This window comes from Mya arenaria, chromosome 1 (assembly GCF_026914265.1).
Source record: "Mya arenaria isolate MELC-2E11 chromosome 1, ASM2691426v1".
Lineage (NCBI taxonomy): Eukaryota > Metazoa > Mollusca > Bivalvia > Myida > Myidae > Mya > Mya arenaria.
The window spans coordinates 41,311,830-41,322,179 of NC_069122.1; the positions used below are offsets into that span (position 1 = coordinate 41,311,830).

The 10,350-nt window shown below is 33.1% G+C and overlaps 1 long non-coding RNA gene across 1 annotated transcript; it reads right to left on the reverse strand.

Annotated features, from left to right (window-relative positions):
- Positions 1-4,040, reverse strand: LOC128239867 (uncharacterized). Its single transcript, XR_008261953.1, has 3 exons — positions 4,021-4,040; positions 1,260-1,462; positions 1-120 (listed from the first exon to the last, which is right to left on the reverse strand). It is a non-coding gene; the product is annotated as an uncharacterized LOC128239867 (long non-coding RNA).
- Positions 4,041-10,350: the final 6,310 nt, after the last annotated feature.

Here is a 10,350-nt window from a genome sequence, read left to right on the forward strand (position 1 = left end):
CCAACCAATAGCGCAATTCTTCCTACAGGTGGACCAGCTCCTCAATATGGTTTCTGTCATGGCAGTGATAACAGTATGTAACATGCCCTTTTCTACTTTCCAGAGAATGAATCTTCCAATCTAAATTACAAATTTAAGAACAAATATAATACATATGCTCATGTAATGTTGTTAAAAACAAACCATTTAGATGCCACAAAACCTATAAGATTTTAGGTAAAAATTGAGCCAAATCAAAACATTTAGTCATTTAAAGCTGAACTCTCACAGATTTACTGTTTTTACAACTTTTGTATTTTTTGTCTTGGAATGACCTATTTTTTTGCTAAAATATCTGCAAACCAGTGATATAAGACTACTGACAAATATTAGATTGCAGACTTCCATATTTCAGGTCGAAAACAAAGGTTTTATGGCTTAAAGCGTTACTAACGGTTTAAGAAAAATGCATAAAACATTTTGAACTTAAATATAAACATTTTCTGATAAATTTATTGTCAGCAATCTTATATGAATGGTTAACATGCATTTTCACATAAATTGGCCCGTTCCAAGACAAAAAATAAATAAAATAGTCAAAACATTCAATCTGTAAGAGTGCTGCACTCTCAGTCACAGATTGAAGGTTTTGACAACTTCTTTTACTTTTTGGCTTGGAATAAGCTAATGAAAAGCAGTATGAAAACTGATGAAATAAGACTGCTGACAAAAGATAAGATCATGTTTTTTATATTTACATTTGTAACTATTGGTTTTATGGTTAAAAGCATTACTAACGCTTTACTAATAATGAGATTTTTGGCACAGAACATCATCTTTTGACCGTATTAAAATAAAAATAAACAGCGTTCCAATATTTTCAGTTGTCTTTTTTGACTGAATTAATATAAGGAAGCAGCAATCCCCTTTTTCCAGTTGTCTGTTATGTCCAGTGTTCAGAAATTCTCATAAAATAATTCATTACAAGACCAAGAAATAAAAAAAGAGTTGGTAAAACAGACAATCTGACAGAGTGCAGCTTAAACATATGATATGCATTATCAGCCAAGTGCAGACCTACTCACATCCTGGCTACACAACCAGTACATTCATCAGCTTTACTGATTCAAACCAGGCACATTTATATTGGTAGACTCTCATTTGAATTAGAATTCAAAATGTATATACCTTTGTTCATTTTTTTTGCCAACTCTGTTTCAACTGAACTTCCTAAATGAATGAGAAGTTTCAAAAAATAATTACAATATCTCAGTAAATACCTGCATTTATGTGTTTCTTGTGCAATCTGTCAGCTTTGGTAGGCTCAGGTTTCATTTTGTCCACCTCAATACTTGTAATCTTCTAGTCTGATGTACTGCCATCCAATTTTTAAGTCAGGTCAGGCAGCCATTTCAGCTTTGTTCCAGTTGATTGTATCAGATGATGTTAACAATACTAGCCTTGTATCCAGGCACTTCTCAATCTGAAAGTTTACAAAAGAACATGGCCTGTAATATTTAACAAAAAAAATCATAATTGTTTACTCCTGGATGATGGGTTCTAAAGTAAACCTTTGAGAAAAGATGCTACTGGTATGGTGCTTGAACCCACGACCATGTGAACACTTGCATGGAGATCTGTCAAACTGAGCTAACTGGGTAACTGATTTTTAGGCAGCTCCCAGCTGGGCTCTACAATTGACAGGTGCATTATACATTATAGAGAGAATAAATCAAACACTTGAAGCACTAGTCCAAATAATAGTAACTTATTTGATCTTTTTACAAATTTTGAAATGGCATATCCTTCACATACAATTTTTTTGTACCAAAAGTGGGTAGCTATTCCGATTGGGATTCCGGGTCAGATAATTATATATATCTAAAATATGAGTTATGTACACAAAAAATAAAAGCTGACGAATTATTATGAGTTTGATGAGTGTTTTTCTTCATTTCATACTGTCAAAACATAATGATATAAACTGTTATACATGAAGATCACCTGCAAGGCTGCGGTGCATAGATTTACATAGATGTAAAATGGTTGTGTTTAAATGCATTAAATGCTTGTTTTGTGAAAAAAATCTTTGCACTTACATGGTAATAACTAAAATACGAATATAAACCTTTAATATCTATTTCAAACATATAATACTTATCTAACTACGATTTCAATATCTTTCAACCCCCACCCTGTTTTGCACAAACCCGATTAGACGTAAGGGATTGGAAAAATCCCATATAACACGTCTATTTTTTTAGACTATTGAAGCATATATGTTCTTTTTTAATGGTTGAGACGTTTCAGGTTAAACAACAATTAAAAATGCGAAATAATTTTAGTGAATAATCAACTCTGAATTGAAAGTAACATGAAGATGTTGTAGTGAAGGATTTGCCATATATATATATATATATATATATATATATATATATATATATATATATATATATATATACACATTTTTTTAATCGTAAGAAGAGTCTGTCAGCGTACAAATATTTAGACTAAGAGATGTAGATCAGCTAGATGTACCTTCTTGTCCAAATAATTGTACGTTGACAGATTTTTTTACGATTTTTGATACAGCAAATCCTTCACGTACAAATTGTTTTGTACGAAAAGTGGGTAGTTATTCCGATCGGGATTCCGGGTTAAAGCATATTGCATCTATAACATATCATTAAAACAAGAAATATTACCAGATAATGTTATTTTATATAAATTCCGTAACCAAAAAGTAATATCAAGCAAATAATTATGAGTTTGATGGTTTTTTCTTCATTTCATTCTGTCAAAACATAACAATATATACATGAAGGGCACCTAGAAGGCTGCAGTTCACAATTTTACAACAATCGGAACATTTCGGCCATCAATTGTAACAACTCGCCATCTTCGGTAAGCTTCGAGATAGTCAATCCCTGTTGGATACTGGCTGAGGTGTTCAGATTGTTCGGCCAAGGCAGAGTTGTTACGATTGTATTAGTCCAAATAATTGTACGTTGGCGGATTTTTTTTAGATTTTTGATATGGCAAATCCTTCACGTACAAATTGTTTAGTATCAAAAGTGGGTAGTTGTTCCGATCAGGATTCCGGGTTAAAGCATATAGAGTCTATAAAATATCATAAAAACAAGAAATATTACCAGATAATGTTATTTTATATTAGTTCCGTACACAAAAAATAAATATCCAACTTATAATTATGAGTTTGACGGGTTTTTTTCATTTCATTCTGTCAAAACATAACGATATATACATGAAGGGCACCTGCAAGGCTTCAGGGCACAGTTTTAAATCGCTCGGAACATTTCGGCCATGATCGAGTTGTTACGATTGTATAACGAGGTCTATCTCGAAGCTTTGTCGGAGGAGGCCGAGTTATTACGATTGTATCGAGTTGTTCCCCTTCGCATAATTGTTTTCTGTGTCAGTCAACTTTCGTTTTATTGGAAAGGTAAACAACTTGTTTTAATGCATTAAATGCTTGTTTAGTGCAAAATAACATTTCACTTACATGTTAAAATATGAATATAACTCTTTATGATCAATTTCAACCGTAAAATACTTCACTTAAAACAATTTCAATATTTTTAAAACACCCCCGTTTTTTGCACATTCCCGTTTAGACGTTAGGGATTGGAAGAATCCCGTATAACACGTCTATTATTTTAGACTACGATTGTATTATCTCGAAGCTTGTCGGAGGTGGCCAAATTATTATGATTGGGTCAAGTTGTTCCACTTGGCATAATTGTTGTCTGTGTCAGTCAACTTTTCTTTTAATGAAAAGGTGAATAATGTGTTTTAATGCATTAAATGCTTGTTTTTTTTTGCAAAATAGCTTTGCACTTCCATGGTAAAATATGAATATAAATCTTTACTTTATTATCCATTTCAAACATAAAATACTTCACTTAATACAATTTCAATATTTTTCAAACACCCCCGCTTTTTGCACAAAACCGTTTAGACGTTAGGGATTGGAAGCATCCCGTATAACACGTCTATTATTTCAGACTAATGTACATGTACCTTCGTGTCCGAAATCGATCAATTCCTGGCAGCTCATTTCTGGATTGTCTCCATCTAAATTTAACATTTTTAGACGCATACATTGATGCCATTTTTCCTTCGATTGATGTTAAAACAATAGCACTAAATACAGGTCGGTTATTTTGTAGAAGAACGTGTTCCAAGTAACATTCAATTTCATTTCCGCATAATCGCCGCCATATTGTGTATGACTTTAAAAACTACACCCTATAGTCCAAAATAACAATAGGCATAACGTTGACACACTGTGATAGGTATAATCCAAATAATTTACTCAAACAAATACAATAGTTCGATTGCTGCTGAAAAAAATCATTTGAAACATAAAAGCTATTTCACAAAATATTACATGACATGAACTCTTTATCCGCTTATGATTTATTTCTTAATAGCTTTCATTCATAAAATAAGTTCTTTGCCGGGGTTTGCCGTAGACTGGTACCCTACGTTACTTTTTGATAAAAATCTAACGACAGCATTCGGAGCTCCTCGGCCATTTTTTAAAAAACAACCTCGGATGTATATGGACGGTTTACATACTTAAAAAGTGGTACGTTTAAGTCCGCTGCAAATAGATCGCGTAGTAATCTTATTTAGTAGTTAAAATTTATGACTTAACTCTTGGGAATCGTAATTATGTTTGCAATAATACACTTCAGTGGCAATCAATTTAAACTGAGAGCAATGAATACAACTCTTAAAGACTACATTTAATGAATGCTTTTATTAAAAAAAATACGGACTACTTCAACAGATGTACCGGCATACATCCGAGGTTGTTTTTGAAAAAATGGCCGAGGAGTTCCGAATGCTAACGACAGGTATGCGCCAATCCGGATCAGCAGGTGCTCGTCAGTTGTCAATGTCAACAAAATGGCGGCACTTGTACCAAAGTAATGAATGAGACGACAGGATTTTCGAGAAATATCTCTTGTTGACTGATGTATTTAACCAAATAACCGCCTAGATTCATTTATCTTAGTCAAGGTCCTTGATATCAATTCATAAGCCCAACTGAGTGGTCGTCGTGGCTCGCAACTGATATATTTATTGAAGTCTAAAAATTCTCATTAACGTAAACTTAAAAACAAATTTTAATAAAACAAAAATAGTAAGCAAAGCTTGATCCTGTTATAAGGGACTTAAGAATTTTCGAGAAATTGGTGCCGGAATTAAGCTGAACTCACACCTGAAGGACCGCATATCAAGTTTATGGAGATGCTTTGGAATCATTTAAAAGTGTCACAATAATAGTATTACATCTGTGCAGATGTAGTCAATTCTATCAACCCATATCTATTAGCTGGATTATATTCCAACTATATTTATGGCGTTACACCTGCACTGATAATCAAGCAAAATGAGTGGATTGATGTCTTAAAGGTAAGATTATATCCAATAAACAATTATTTAATTAGTAAATTAATCTCATATATTCATTCAGGTAAAGCCAAATATTTTCATTCGTCTAACGCCCAAAAGTCACATGGTCTCAGTTTCAGATTTTGGCTAAGCTGAAGAATATTTAAAACATGTATACAGGTATATAGGGTAACGGACATTACGGACCGGACATAACAGACCAGAATTGGGGATTTTATATAACAAACCATATTTAGGGACATTATGGACCATGATAAATAATTTTTCTAACAGTTTGTTTTAACTTTATAACATACCTTATTTGCAGAAAATGAGAAAATGATATATAATTTAACTCATAGTTTGTTTTTACTTTATAATGTACCATATTTCGGGACATTATGAACCATGAACTATACATTACTCACAGTTTGTTTTAGAACAAAATTTATAAAATGCCTTATTTGAGGTCAATTATGGACAATGATTTATAATTTTACATACAACTCATGTATACTTGCGAATGTAAATATTTATATGTTCTTATAGGTGATAGATTGCTTCCTGAAATAAACTTTGGATTGTCATATTTGTTTGTTCAGTGAAAGTGTGCCATCACACTGGGCTTTCACACTTTCATGATTGCTAATTAAAGGCTGTCAGTATAATGTTTGTTTCTTTTATTATATACCAATTATAATTACGGGCCACAATTACAACTAATTAACACTGATTTATGCAACAGAAATTGCCAGGTTTAAACATCAGTTGGAGTGAATAAATAAAAAAAAAATAATGTTAATAACATTATAAATCATGGTTTGTAAGTTTCTCAAGATGGTCTGTAATGTCCCTAAATATGGTCCGTTATGTCTGGACCGTAATTTCCATTGTCTGTTATGTCAGTAATTTGGGGCCTTAACTGTATCGTACACACGGTATGCCACAATATAATATATACAATTTTATAAACAGGTCTTCATGTAAATTCACTTACAGCTGGCTTTATACTATTTCTAGGCATAATTGTAAGCGTATCTTTGTTAATTGCTTGGCATCAAATTTTCTAACAAGTCCTGCTATATAAATATCAAAATTTAAGTAAGCCTGGAAGACATTTTACCAGTGCAGGGCTTACGCCGTAAGGCTTGTGTTAATTTCAACTGCTGGCACATAAGCCATTTTTAGCACTGGTAAAGTTAAGAAATTCTTAAATTGGAATGAAACTTTAAACAAACCTCAATGTTTGTAATATATACTGATAAATATATATATATATATATATATATATATATATATATATATATATATATATATATATATATATATATATATATATGATCAATATTATAATATATAATGTGTTTATGAAATTTCATAAGATAAAATAAATTACCAGTATATCAATATAATATCGATTCGCATGTAATTCAAACTCAAGACCAGTCAGTCAAAACAATATATTTATTGTAAAAATAGAATTACAATGGGCTATATAATATTGACAAGAATGTTCCAATTTTTGCAAAGAAATTTTTGATACTTTTCTGGTTTGTAAATAACTTACAAGAATTTATTAGCCCCTAAATGCTTTTCTAGTTGGCCACCGCTGGGATTTGAACCCAGAACTCTTTCTACATGGTAAGAAGTGTTTTTCTTAAAACTACAGTGGCTGTGTAAAGAGCAGCATGGAGCAGTGTGTCGTAAATATATAATTTCTTACCAGAATAAGTACAAAAAACATTAATAATAGTACAGTAACGAGGGCATACAGTCATTTAATTAACCATCTATGTAGGTTATTTCAATGTCAAGTTTATTTTGGCTAAAAAAAGAAAGTTATATGGTAATCCATCAATGTTATTATGTATAAGTAAGTTATCGTGCCGACACGAGCATGTGAACTCTGACCTTTAAATGTCTTGTGTGACCTTGACCTTTGAGGTATGGACCTGGGTCAAGGTCACTGCACATCGTCTCAATGAGGACAACATTTGTACCAAGTAATATGGTAATCCATCAATGCATAAGTACATGTAAGTTATAAATGTTACCGACAGACAGACAGATGGACAGACTGACAGACAAACGAAGTGCATTCCTATAAACCCCTCCCCACTCTATGGCGGGGTATTAAAAACCCATCAATCAGAATAGGGTTCAATCCAAAAAAATCCCCTTATTGATAAAAAGAGCAAGATTAACTTACGATTTTACAAATATCAATACTGAAATCTTTATTCATTATATAATGGTGAATATTCAATAAAATAGGAGAATTTAAGATACTGCTCATCACTCAAATGAGTATAGACTGCATAGTCCACACTGATAAGTTGTTACTTTTCTTCAAATAAATTTTGTCCAACACACAGGGAGGAGAAGCAAATTATTTTTATTTATTCTATCCTTTATGTATATATATACATTTAGGCTAGAATATATACAAATAATTTGTTTCTACTCCCTGTGGTCTAACATTAAAAAATCCACATTATTACCAATATCATCAATTATCACATGCTATTAATAATACAAATAACTACAGATAACATTTGAAAGTCCATGAAAATGTGCAAAAACATCAAACAAGTATCCATAACAATTTGCACATAATTTTTATGCAGTTATCATATTTTTGAAACCTCGAACTAATCGAAAAAAGTGAGGGCACATATGTCAAAAATATTAAAAATGTCAAGAATAGTCATATATAATAAAAGAAAAAAGTATAATAAATCTAAAAAATGCTATGTGCCATGCAATGAATAGTTAAAAATAACACATTTTATCCAAAAAATGTATCAAGGTGACATGCAAATTTTGTCACAAAAAAGACGGTACCGACTTCTGAAGTATAATTATTCACCGAAAATTGTCATTTTGGTAAATAAAGAAATTAAATATCGATAATGTATATTCGTTGGAAATGGAGTGAATACCACCAATATACCAACATTTTATACAAAGGAATACAAAAACGTTTTTTACATCAGCTCCCCTGATTGTTTACTACTTACACCGCCATTTTGATTTGGTTCCCGTATTCCTAATACTTTTCGATTGCACGACGGGCACCTGGTTTAGCTGATACCGGTCTCTTTTTGTAGAAAAGAGAATGAGGGTACCAGTCTAGTTTGCAGGGTCAGTCTTGAATGCCGGGATATGTGTGACGTTACACGGGGTGCAAACATGTGGTGTAGCTTACTATTGGATGTAGGGTAAAATGACTTCGTATGTAAATGGTATACTTTCATTATTTTTCATTATTTTGTTCAATAAAACTCACCAAATTGCAACGGTACAACTATACTAAGAGTAACACGCAATGTTTGTCATAAAAAAGGCAATAACGCGTTAAATACACATAAGCAGGTACTTGACGCCCCACATTCACGTAAGTAGTTCTGTTGCTACGCAGGTGGTGTGTATTAATATATTCATGTTCAATATGTCGTGTCAGGCGACTAGTCGCGTTTCTGAAATACCGCTCTCTAAAGACTGTCGGCTTGCAACCGACAGTCTAAAAACGACAGTCCCAAACCACCCAAACATATCAACAATGGAAGAAGCAACACAGACAAGAAACCTGTCGAGGAAACTGGTCGGACAACGCAGGAAGTTGATATAGGAGGTCCTTCCGAACTGGTTCCAAACACATCCAGTAAATGCGTTCCAAAAGCCGAATTCGGCTATCCAATTTGCTGCACAGGTGGCCAGAACCAGGATGGTGGAGTCGGACAGGGGTTGACGCCTACAGCTCCACTGCTCGTCAATGATGCGCCCGGAGCTGATATTGGCTCGATCCGTTCACACATTGCACCGACAGCTTAAGTCGAGACCCTAGGTGACAGCCAGATGGTCTACAATGAATCTACGAACGATATAGCTAATCGGATTGCTCGTTATAAATAACGGACCTTTGTATACAGTGAATGGAATCAAGGATGAATGACCATAAAATGGACTTAAGCTGAATATTGAATGCCACCCCAGAATTTTATGTGGTCGTCAGACATCTAAATTTGGCATTGAATATTGCAAATAGCTTGATGAAATAACAAACTGAGTTGAATATCGGATACATGAACTGAAGATGACAAAATGTGTGTGCATTTATACTTTCCATGTTATGTTTTGTTGAAAGTTTATAAAAGTGTATACTTTGTATAATGTTCATCGTTATCCAATAAATGAACATGTATATGATAATTTTGTATTTGGATGTACAATCAAACTCCGTTGGGTCGAACTCGCTTGGCTCGAAATTCTCGATGGCTCGAACTGGATGTAAAGGACCATTTCTTTATACTTAAAGTAAGCATACCCATGTCGGTTCGACTTTTTTAACGTCGAGATATTTAAGCCTGTCCCTTGGAGTTCGAGCCAACGGGGTTGGACTGTACTTAAATGTTGACTCGGTATAAAGATATTGTAGTTAATCTTGGTTTTCTTTCAAAAGAAACTAATCTGCTAATTTATTGCATTCACGTACATCAGCGTGATAATGCTATGCATACCACAGATTAGATTTATCATTATCAAACCCTTTATGAATGAGAATGAATTAATGTCGATATTTCAAATAAATAAAAAAAGAGCTACGTGTTCAGTTATGTTTTCGGATAATACATGTACGTCCATTAACATTAATTACTTAACCTAATCTTTGACCTATGAAAATAACCTGACACTACACTATCTCTACAATAAATTATCTTTGAAAACCTGTAACGTGAAATTTGTCTCGTTTGAATATCGCCCAAGGTCTTCACATCGGACTTTGCACCATGTGTTAAGCAAATCGTTACTCTTCTTAACACGGTTGAACCAAAAAAAGCAAAAATGAATGACGTATGTGATTTGGACGACGTGATATAATGCAGTTAGTATTGCAATGATTGGAGTGTTGAAAAAACAAGATAGCTGCATGTACTTGTTCTCTCT